This window comes from Panthera pardus, unplaced genomic scaffold (assembly GCF_024362965.1).
Source record: "Panthera pardus isolate Hobbes unplaced genomic scaffold, ASM2436296v1 HiC_scaffold_8, whole genome shotgun sequence".
Taxonomy (NCBI): Eukaryota; Metazoa; Chordata; class Mammalia; order Carnivora; family Felidae; genus Panthera; species Panthera pardus.
The window spans coordinates 42,860,715-42,873,302 of NW_026527013.1; positions in this window are offsets into that span (position 1 = coordinate 42,860,715).

Consider the following 12,588-nt stretch of genomic DNA (forward strand, 5'->3'; position numbering starts at 1 on the left):
TTTTAATTCAAAGCTAATTTTACCAGATAAAGATCTTTAAATAGGAATATTTCTATTCTGTACCTTTTCACAATAATAATATTTTACTCATACATATTCATGTAATGCTAAAAATTTTTGCCAAACATTTCTCTATATAATACTTGGCCATAGTCTGTAATCTGCTACAATAATAATCTGTAATAGCTGATACTATAAATAAGTTAATACTTCTCAGAACGTATTAGCTAATTTTTCTCCAGAATTATAAAGGATTATGTTATAAGCTGACATATCATGAAGTAAATAAATATCTATTTTTCCTAGTGATTCATATATATGTATATATATATATATATATATATATATATACATATATATATGCCTAAATGATTTGAAAGGTGGTATGAAATATCACCTTGAATTAATTCTTCACATAGTCACAAATCAGCATGAATAATGCTTCCAATTATTTGTGAAAAACTAGTCTGCATTTAGCTTGTGGATGCCAGGCTAGCACATTTCCCAAAACATGTGGAAGCTTTTGTTTTTCACTGCTCGCTTCCACTGATTCCCCTCTGTCTCCGTTTTATGCTGTTCTTACTCATTTCTGCTTTTTTTCCTCAGATTGGCTCTCTCTCTTTTTCTCTCATGCTATATCATTTTCTCTTAAGACAGTTGGTGGCATTTGAAGATGGGATTTAACTATTAGCACAATCTTGCCTTTGCATGGCCGCCTTTCCCCCAAGGAACTGGCTTTCCTTTGAAATTGGCTTTAGATCTGACAAGGTTTCTGCAGTTTCACATTACCGCTAGCCCAATAGAGAAAATGAAGCCAAGAAATTTGATCAGGTTATCCTAGGGCAAAAGAAAAGGTTGGTTTGGGGAAATGCTTAATTTCCATGATCCAGCAGGGATTTATAAGCTGATTCTCCTGAGGAAAACAGAATCTGGTTTTCCATTTATCTACCCAGCTTTTCCGAATTACCAGCTCTAGGTGGTTTTAAAGATAAGGAATTGGAATGGATTCTGAATGTCGAATTCAATGTTTGATATGAGGTTATCTTAAAACATAGGTCAGAGCAGCAAGCCCCCCACACCTCACCACCCCCCACCTCAGCTACCACACCAATTTGTATCTTTCTAAGGTCTTTAGTAGATTTCCTCTTGAAAAATCTTGGAAGAAACTTAAATGCTTCAGAGTAAGAGAGTATGTTAACCAAAGGTCAAGAAGCAGACAGTAGGTTAATTGAGAAAGGATTTTCAAAATTTTATATTATTTCTATCTTGTATCTTTTAATTTGTCTTGTTTCATAAGGAGAATGTTGAACAACAGGCTGTTTCTTTAAGCAATAAGGAGAAAATAAATCTGGCACCTTTCCTTACATCATTAAGCATAAGATGAACTAATATGCATAGACTCTTGGGGGCTGTTACTGCCTCTGAAAATGATCAACATTCACCGCCATGATTTTTCTGCTCTGTGTTTTTTAATATTATATATGTGATGAGTAATAGATTCAAGAGTAAATAATTTAATTTTGTAAAGGAATTAGATGTGTTGTGTCTGTTGTCCAGAATTCTTATGACCTTTTAATACAAATTTGAGTTACATGTGGAAAATTGGAAGCAATAGCTCTTTCTTCATTTTCACAGAACCAATTTAAATTTGTCATTCTTGTGTCCTCAATGCAGCAAAGAAGCTTGCCTTTTGCATTTCTCAGACTATAAAGGCCAATGTGGGGGTGTCACACCAAATGCAGGTGAAGAGGAGAATGCTAATTAAGAACCATCATTCAATGTCATTTCCACATTAGATTAAGAAAAATCCATTAGAACACTCTATCTTATTTTTCTGGAGAGGTCATGATCCAAGCTACTAACCCCATCAAAACAAACAGTCATAATCACTCTTTATCCACTTCGCCACCATTCAAGCTAAATTTAGGTCTCATTTGCTTTAGCTAACATGTTTTCTAAATGCATTGTAATCATTTCTTCATTTTCAAGAACTTACTAGAGCAGTCCCATACATCTTTGCCCACAAGCTTTTTTGTCAAACTAAGGCAGTTCATTGGAAATGTGAGCATTTTCTCTTTGGGCCCAGAGACTAATTTTCCTTCTATGGACTGCCCAGAATATACCTGAGGAAAAGAAGTTTTATGGATGGAGTCTTTAGCCCTTGTTAACTTGCTGAGAAACCATGGAAAAGGGGAGATTCAACTCCATTCATGCAGATATGTTTGTTGTTTCAACTAAATAAACAAATTTAGACAACCATTTTCATTTCTTTTGTTACTGTATTGATCATAAAATTAGTCTTCCAACAGAGCCAATCCCTTAAGTACATGGTCAGCACCTCATTTTCTGAGCTCAGAAAATATATTACTAATTAATGATCCAGACTTAATAGTAATATTGATTTAGAAATAATGCTGTTTCTACCCAAGTAAAGTGAAGTTCAGAGAACAAACAATTAAAAGGATAATTTAGAAAGGAGGATTATTTGAATATTGTGTGCTAAATATTGGTATGAATTATTCAGATGACTACCTCTGTTATTTACTTTACCTGGTATAGATATGGTTTAAGTCATGGCATTAAAATGAATGGTCAGGATTTTTACAATGAATAAATCAATGTATAATGTTTCAGATACTTAGTTTAGGCAACTTCAGGTGCCTGTTTATAGGCATTATGTATATAGTTTAGTAATTATATATATTCATCCTAATATGTATATGTGTGTGTGTGTGTGTGTGTGTGTGTGTGTGTGTATTTTTTCAAACAAACCTGAATAAGTCATGTATATAATTGGTGGCTATAGTATTTTATTTAATCTGTTCACTCTGTAAAAAAAGAAGCAGAACATATTTTGACAGTCATGTATGTCTGACATCCTATGCAAGAGGAGAGAAATGATCAAGAATGAAATACATAAGAGTAAAACTATAACATGAACTTCACTTCTGGGTAATTTTTCCTTTCCTTTTTTTTTCAGTAAATGGATATTCATTATATGTGAGCGTGATAGTCTTCCTGGATAAAGGTGGTAATAGTCACCATTTCTCCATCTGATTTGCGCATTATTTTGTGTAGTAGGCACATATGCAACACACAAGAGCTGGTAGACACTACGTGTATTACCAAGGTGACCTTTGATTCTGTCATCAATCAAAAATGAGCTGTACGCTGACAACATGGCAAAGACCAAAGTGAAACTGTATCACATACTATCTGTGAGTGGCTGGCAGAATTGATGTGCTTCCGTTTTGTGAAATGGCTTTGACTACATCCACCAAGTCCATAAGTGAGATGTTCACAGAGAGACAAACTTCTGTGCAAACATTCAGAGGTTATATATTATATGTTTAAAATCCGTAGAATCAGCAGACACAGATTTAAGTGCATGCTTTTCCGCTTTTTGACTGTTGTCTTTGAGGAAGATATTCAACTGTATAAGAATTTGTTTTTTGCATCTGTAAAATGATGGAAATATTTGTAGATATCAAGGATGAATTTGAAGATGAAATAGGTAATATATGTCAAGCATTTATCACAGTACCTAACGTAAAGGTATTACAATAATAATACGAAATAGACTACAACTAGTGTAAACGAAACCCAAGTTGCTGTGGAAGTTCAGAGAGGAATTTCTGTGGAACACCTTGGGAGATCAGAAGCATTCTAGTGGAGAGTTAAAAGGTACACTGACTTAAGATTAATCAAGATGACAGCACAGGTGTTTCAGGAGCAGTGAGTGGAGAAATTAAATGCTGAGTGAGTGTTAGGAAAAACCAGATGTGATTTGGGGGACTAAATGTGGTCAAATTTGAATGAAAACAAGTGTAAGGATGGAAGACTAGAAACATTAGTTTGAAATGCAATCTTCCGGGCTCTTGAATGACAGGCCTAAAGGTGTGATATTTATTTTACAGGACAGTTGAAAGACTTTGTTGATTTTTGAAAATTTGGTGGAATGGATTGGAGGTGGAGATACAAGAGGATAATTTAGAAGATAGTTACTAAAGTCCAGACCAATAGAATTACGTTGTGGAGGACTAGGTGGTGGTAGAAATGGAGATAAAGTGACAGAAATGAAAGATAATTCTGGAATAAATGTAATCAGACTTGGCAAATACATGAGGTGATGCAAAGGAAAGTATCAAGGGTCAAAGATTGGATGATTCTTTGTGCTGGTTATGGGCTGAATTTATATTTTGAAGCTTTAACCCCACTACCACAGGATGTGACTATATTTGGAGAGTGGGCCTTTAAATAAGTTTAACATTAGATTAAAATGAGGCCACTACAGTGGACCCCATCCAATTTGACTAGTGTCCTTGTAAGAAGAGGAAAGTTGGCTACACAGAGACACCAGGAATTCACGCTCGTGCACACACACACACACACACACACGCACAGAAGATTGATCAGGTGAGAATCCAGCAACAAGGCAGCCGTCTGCAAGCCAAGGAGAGAGGCCTCAGAAGAAACCAAACTCTCAACATATTGATCTTGGACTTCCAGCATCCGGAACTGTGAGACAACACATTTCTGTTGTTTAAACTGCCCAGTCTGTGGTGTTTTGTTATGGCAGCCTGAGCAAACTAATACAATGTCACTCACAGAAATAGAGAAGATAGTACAGCATATTTGGATAGACGTAGACAATTAGTATAAGCAAGGTCATGTCGACATGGCTCATGCTTTGTATATTAAATTTAATGACTGCCTTCTTATGATCTGATGGTTATATTATAACGGTTAAAATATGATGCTCTCGGGGTGCATGGGTGGCTCAGTTGGTTAAGCATCTGACTTCGGCTCAGGTCATGATCTCATGGCTTGTGAGTTCGATCCCTGTATCAGGCTCTGTGCTGACAGCTCAGAGGCTGTAGCCTGCTTCAGATTCTGTGTCCCTCTCTTGCTTTGCCCCTCCCCTGCTCATGCTCTGTCTCTCCTCTCTCTCTGTCACTCTTTCAAGAATAAGTTTAAAAAATGTTTTTAATATGGTGTTAATCATTTTATTTTGAGAAGAATGCTTATCTTATAGACTACATAACTATTTCATATTTTTGTATACATTTCATAGATAAAATATATATTTGTAGAAATGTATTTAAATACATAAAAATATTTAAATAAATATTGTAGAAGTATTATACTTTATATATTTTATATTTTTATAGTAATTATATAATTAATTTTTATAGTAATTATATATAATAAGAGTGCAGCCCCTTCACTCTTAAAGCTTTGCCATTTTCTCCTTTCCTTCCAGTCACATGGGTAGGAAGAGAGAGAACTTGAAAGCTTGTTTTATGGCCATCCGTGGAAGTGGTGGTACATATTTCTTCCTCCAATATTCCAATGGCCAGAACTCAGTTACATGATTCCACCCAGATGCAAGGGATCCTAGGAAATCTGGTCAACCTGTGTGCCCAGGAACAAGAGGAGAATGGAATGCTAACATTGGTAGTCTCTGCCTTATGGCCTACCAAATTTTTAGTTTTCACAGTTACGTACAGTGGGGAGAGGAAAAAAGTAACGAATCTGATATAGGATACGTTTCTATCAGGATAATTCAGAAGACCACCTGGACTTGGGGATTTACTCTTAACAATATAAACATTTGCTGGCAACCTCAAAACTCTAGGACAGGAGTTGAGAAACTTTTTCTGTATGAAGCCAGATTGCAAATATTTCAGGCATTGAGTGCTGTATGGTTTCTGTTGAAACGACTCAAATCTGTCACTGTAGCATTAAAGCATGCATAGAAAATATGCTAACACTGTAAATGAATGTGCATGACTGTGTTCCAATAAACCTTTATTTACAAAACAAGTAGCAGACCAGATTTGGCCTGAGGCCATCAAGGTTTATGAGTCTTTCATACAGTATATTAGGTAATCTGTCATTTTGCAAGAATTTTAGTCTTATGCTCAGCAGCTAACTGTGCAGAAGCAGTGAGCCTAGGTGATTGCCCAGCAGTAACATCAAAATAAGTTTTGCTGTGCTCTCATTTACTTGGGCAAAGTTCATGGATTATCGTCTGTACAGTAATAAGAACAAAGTTACTTTGTGAAAAGTGGCCTCTATCTCAAAGGTGACTACTTGAACTGGTTATAAAAGTAAAGTGAAAGAGACAGGCCTAAGACAGTGACGGAATACAGCTAGAAGATGTGATATTTAATTACTCTTACGTTGATTTATCTTAGAGGAAGGGCTGTTCTTTCTTGATTTCAGTATTTCTTCAATCTCCAAGAATCTTTCATTCTTGTTTTTAGCTATCATCTCTACTTGGTCCATCTCTACTGGCCTATCTCCTTCATATTGTAAATGCCATCTGGGGGTATTGCTGTCTCTTCCAGTACAGTCTTCAGATCTGCCAAATTGTATACTGAAGCATGTGTGAATCAGATCCAAGTTCCAGTCTCTAATCTTTCACTCTCTAGCCATATGTCTTAGCATTTCACTTTGCCTCCCAGAGGCCCGGTTTCTTCATCCTTAAAGTTGGAATAATCACAGTGTCAAACTCAGGGACTTTTTGTTTTTGTGTAGATTAAATGAGCTAATCTACATAGATTATCAAATACACTTTTTGGTACCTGATAAGAGTTTGAAAATAGTTGATTAATATTTTAATTTTCTTTAAGAAACCCATCTATAACACAATATGATTTTTTTTTAATTTTTTTTTTTAACATTTATTTATTTTTGAGACAGAGAGAGACAGAGCATGAACAGGGGAGGGTCAGAGAGAGGGAGACACAGAATCTGAAACAGGCTCCAGGCTCTGAGCTGTCAGCACAGAGCCCGACGCGGGGCTCGAACTCACAGCCCTCACGGACCGTGAGATCATGACCTGAGCTGAAGTCGGTCGCCTAACCGACTGAGCCACCCAGGCGCCCCAACACAATATGATTTCTAAAACCATAATTCTGCCAACGTTTCACCAAAGTCAACAATTGCTTTTTTGGTGGTGGGGTGGTCCTAAAGCCTTTTATTCTTTTTTGTTTTAATGTTTATTTATTTTTGAGAGAGAGAGAGAAAGAGCGTGTATGCAGTAATGGGGGAGGGGCAGAGAGAGAGGGACACAATCCATCAGAAGATCAGAAGCAGGCTCTACACTGACAGCAGAGAGCCAGATGTGGGGCTCAAACTCATGAACCATGAGATCATGACCTGAGCCAAAGTTGGACTCTTAACTAACTGAGCCACCTAGATGCCCCTCATTTGATACTGTTAAACATAATTTTTTCACATACTTTTCTGCTATAATGTTCGTGGCATTGTACTTTTCTGCTTATCTCTTACTTTTTGATACTTTACTATTCATATAATTTGATATTTGATAGTTTTCTTTCTCTGACTTAAAAAAATTTTTTTTTATGTTTATTTATTTTGAGAGACAGAGCAGAGGAGAGGCAGAGAGACAGGGAGAGAGAGAATCCCAGGCAGGCTCTGTGCTGTTAGGGCGGAGCCTGATGGGGGGCTGGAACCCACAAACTGTGAGATCATGACCTGAGCCGAAACCAAGAGTTAGACACTTAATTGACTGAGCCACTCAGGTGTCCCTTCTTTCTCTGACTCTTAAAATATGAGGGTAGACATGGCTTCTTCTCCCCATGCTCCCCACCCTTGAGGATCCTATCATAGCAGCAACTCTCAACAAACCCCAGAAACACATAAAACAAAGTCCTTAATTTCAATGCTCTAAAAGCCCACCTTTGCAATGTTATGAATATCTGCTCTTTCTATGAGTACACTTCAGCCATATCACAGTACATCCAAACCGATCACATGGTCTGGAACTTGACTCATGTTCCTTACTTGCCATCATCGTGTCAGTCTCCCAGGCTTCAAATTCTGTCATTTTCTACTCTCCTGCTTCTTCTTCTTTCATATTTATTCATTTCTCCAATACTGCTCTTCCCTCAAAGTATCCTTTCTTCCCCATCTCCTTTGGAAAAATCTCAGATCTTATCCTTGAATTAATTTGTGCCCTCAGTGTCTCTCCATTTCTTCTTCCATCTATCTATCCAGGCATTTATTCAACTACTATTAAGACCCTACTATGGCACCAAGTAGTCTCTGATCTTTGCTCTGAGACATACACAAAACATCAGTCCACTCCTAGCTTTTTAGAATGTACATTCTCTTAGGGGACACTAAGACAATAGTCATGTTCATATACTACGGAATCAAACTGCCTTACGTCAGAATCTTGGATCCATCCCTTCCTGTAACTTTAGACAATTTACTTAATCTCTCTGTGACTCACTTTCTCATCTGTAAAATGTGGATGATAATAGTACATACTTGATAGATGCTTTGTGAATATTAATTAGGTGGTGGTACATGTAAGCCTTAACATTGTGCAAAACCTTTAATAAACCCTCAATAAATGTTAGCGTTTATTATTGTCACTATTTTTATTAATAAAAACTGAAGGGAAAGTTGCTGTAACAAGGCTTCACATGTTAAGAGCCAAGATGAGTCATCTAGAGTTATAGTGATTCAGGGAAACTGGGCTTTTCTAGAGCCAGACTACTGAATATCCATCCCAATGCAAACACAGGCCTGGTGTTTGTGAGTTTTGCTGGTAAAACTGATTATGATAGGTGATGGCCCTCTAATAGTAAGCCAAGAGATGTGTCTTTCTCCTGTTCACAATGTGCAGACATTGTAGCTTTTTGAATAAGGAAATAAGTAATATGCTAGACTCAGTGTTTTGTTTTTTTATTTTTTTTTTAACGTTTATTTATTTTTGAGACAGAGAGAGACAGAGCATGAACAGGGGAGGAGCAGAGAGAGAGGGAGACACAGAATCCGAAACAGGCTCCAGGCTCTGAGCTGTCAGCACAGAGCCCGACGCCGGGCTTGAACTCACAGACCGTGAGATCATGACCTGAGCCGAAGTCGGACGCTCAACCGACCAAGCCACCCAGGCGCCCGCTAGACTCAGGTTTTAAAACACCTTTAAGTCTTATGATGATCTTATTCACGTATCCATGTCAAACCTGACATCTGTTAAGGCCAATTATATAATTTTCCCCATTTATATATTACACGGTCCCAAGTGGAATAAGAATGAACTATGTCTTATTTCAGGGTTCTTTTTTTTTTTTTGATGTATAATAAGTATTCAGAAAATACTTGATCATTTTTTGAAATATAGCTTTTGTTATCAAAGCAAATGATTTAGGGATGTTTGGATCACTTCATTTTATGAAGATGTATTCATTTTGCCACTTTATTCCATCCTTACATTCTGCACCATTAAATCAAGGCTAATTAATTGTTTAAAATGCATGTGGTGCTGTGTTATGAGACAGCAAGGCTACAGGTAACAGCTAACTCATCTCCACTACCGTAGAGTTAAGTACAAAATCAACTGATTATGATTCTGAGATACAGTTTTCATGATGATTAAGAACTCGATTATTCTCCTGGATTTTGCTTATATATGAACATCACTACTGTGATTTCCATTGTGAGAATACATCATTTACTTTACGTGGAAACATCTTATTTGGCTCTCCTTTGATGGTTTTGTTGTTTTGATCATATACTATGATTATAAAGGCCAAGGAGCCATTTAAACTTGTTTACCTCTCAGAATGAATATTTGATTCATAACTTGGGTAGCTACTAAGCCACATCCATATTTACACTGGGCCCTAATGAAATGGCCGTTTGCAAGAATTGGACTGTAACTGCACTGATGCATGAGGGACAACAAATCTGCTTTACAGGTTACAATTTACTGGTATGATTTGCATGTGCCAGTGATAGGAAAGACCCCTTTGTCTTTGGAGGCTTGGCATTGGCCTGGCAGAATAGTAAGGATCCCGCTGCCTGTTTATTCTTTACTCAGAGCAGGATGTACCCCTTCTATTCATTTTCTGAGCATCCTGCAAGCAGTACTGTTATCAGAGCTACAGTTGAGATGAAAGGGATCCCTATTATGGACCGTACTGAAAATCTCCACAGGACACCACTCTGGTTGGATTAGGCTGTTATGAAGGCATTGAATCTCTCCAACTTTAGACACAGAAGGGAACTCTTGCTTCTGTATTGTATTCAAGGTGGTCTTGTCTATTCTCTTCCTTACTGCTTTCACCACTGAGGGCGTTTTAAAACAAAGTCAAGTTCCATTTATTCTAAATATTGGAAAATTAATTATACTGGTTCGAGGAGAGATGCCATGCTTCATGTTTATCGTATGCAGATTCTGTACATGTGTATATATGTATGTCCATATGTGTGTATGTATTAGATGATGACTCAGGTGGAATTACAGGCTGTCCCTTTCTCCTAAGATAATTTATGTGAACAATGGTATCATTAATACAATTTCACCTGATTCTTCACTTGCAGGTTTCAAGAAATGCTTGCAAAGTGTGAGGTTCACAAAATTCACCTGGTTGGCAACTGCATGTGTGTGTGTATTTTCCAATTCCCATTTAAACTCTTAATGACCTTTTTAAAGTTTACTTTAGCATTTTGATCCCAGAAAAGCGCATGTTTTTATTGATAGGGCTATTTATTACCCAAGGAATGTGAAATAAAGGTATAAAAATTTGTCTTCTGGATGGAGCATTCTTTAGCATGCATAATGAGATTCCTCCCCCCCCCCAACCTTTTCTCTCTCTCCATTACATCTGTTTACTTAGAGAAGTAATGCTTGCTCATATTTTAGGCTTGTTATTTTTATGACTTTATTATGCACTTTTCTTACTTTAATATGCACCACAGTTGCCCCATTTAACAACACTTTCTGTATCCTTTTACTGAAGTTCAATCTCTTGGGAATCAAGAGCAAAAACAAAGTCATCCATCTTCAACAAATATACAAGATTACTCCTAATGATAGTAGTAAGTACAAAATTGGTGATGCTCTCCACGAGTAGAATTCCATTTAACTACCAATTTCCAAGGAGGCCAAGGATATGAACATAACAACCATTTCAGAGAACGTATTGTATTTTCCTTCTTTGAGATAATTCTGACAAAGGGGTGTTTCACCTTACATCTTAGATCACATGATGGTGAGAAAACTCTATAGCTTAAAGGATAGGAGTTTATTACGGTAAGTATAAAATAGAACAAAACACTTGGGCTTCTACAGCATTTTACGGGAAAATCTCTTCTGACCCTTCTAGAAACAGTCCCTTTGGTAAAGTCCCCATTTTATGTTGGTTTGCTCTGTCATGGGTGTAGAGTTATAGCTTGAATAAATTCTTCTTGAGGGTATGAAGGTTGGCATGGGAATGCCTTTCTTTCCTAGATCTTATAATGGATGTGTGTAATTCGTCAAGTGTGGAACATATGCCTTGCTTTATTCACAAACTTTTAGAGAAGTTAATTGCCAGCCATCACCTTCAAAATCTGGCACCAGATTTTGATATTTAAATCAGTTGAGTAAGAATTAGTCAGTATTTAAAGCTTTGCAATTTCTTCCTAGTAAATACATTAATTTATTATAAAAATGAAATTTATTTCAATAGCATTTTAAGTTTTTTAAAACTTAGTATTATGCTTCATTAAATATCTTGGTAAGCATTTTAGGTTTTCACTGTATCTACATTTCAGAGTAGATTGTGAATTAAAGACATAAGTAGGCTGCCAGATAATATTAGTTTGTAAAAATTTTATTTACGTTTTATTTGAGTAGCATTTAATGGAAAAATGTTTTCTGTATGTTCATTAGATTTGTGGTACTTTTATGTGTAGAAAAAAAGCATACTATCCTCCATGTGTTTACTTCATAGAGAAAAAAGTTTAGAACTACAAAACAAACTTACTTTTATTTATTCCATCTTGTCCTCTCTTTTAACTGGATTGTTGGCGCTTGTCAATGCCTTGAAAACACAAAAATGCATTGTGCATTCTCCTTTTACGACTTCTGGTTATTAGGTCTTCATGAAGACTTAAAAATAGCATCTTTCTTTCTCTAAGACACAAATAGCATCTTTCTTCCATTCCTGATATTCAACTGTTGCATAAAAGAACAGATATATGATATTGGATGAAATATCAAAAGGGAGACCTTTTCTTGGTTCATAATTGTTTCTGGTACTCTTATAATCATCAGTCTAATTTTGAGAATCAAAACTGAACTGCCCTCAAATGTGTTTTTCACTGGATAAAGCAAACATGTTTGATGTACAAGAGTTATTGTTAATTACTTTGTGTGTAAGGTATTTATCAATTAATCAGTCTTAGATTTTTCCACCAAAACCAGTTTTCTTCTGGGCATGCATAATAGAAAAACACATTATTCAGGGCAGAGAGTTTTGTACTTCCTCTTAAACAATTCATTCAAAGTTAGATAAATTTTAAGTTCTTTTATTTTTAAGTGAACTGGCTGTATTTATTCCACTTTGCTTTTTCAGATGCAAATGGTTAAGTGTTCTGCATTCTAATCAGTAAAGAACCCGGTGACTAAATCATAATTTAATGATCTCTTCCTAGAGTGGTAATGATGCAAAATTTAGATCTGAAAAGAGAATTCTCATTTTTATCTAATTGGGCTGATCTTTCGGCAAAATCTCTGCAGGCTTCTATAGTTGTGCTAATAATAAAACACTGGGTGAAGCT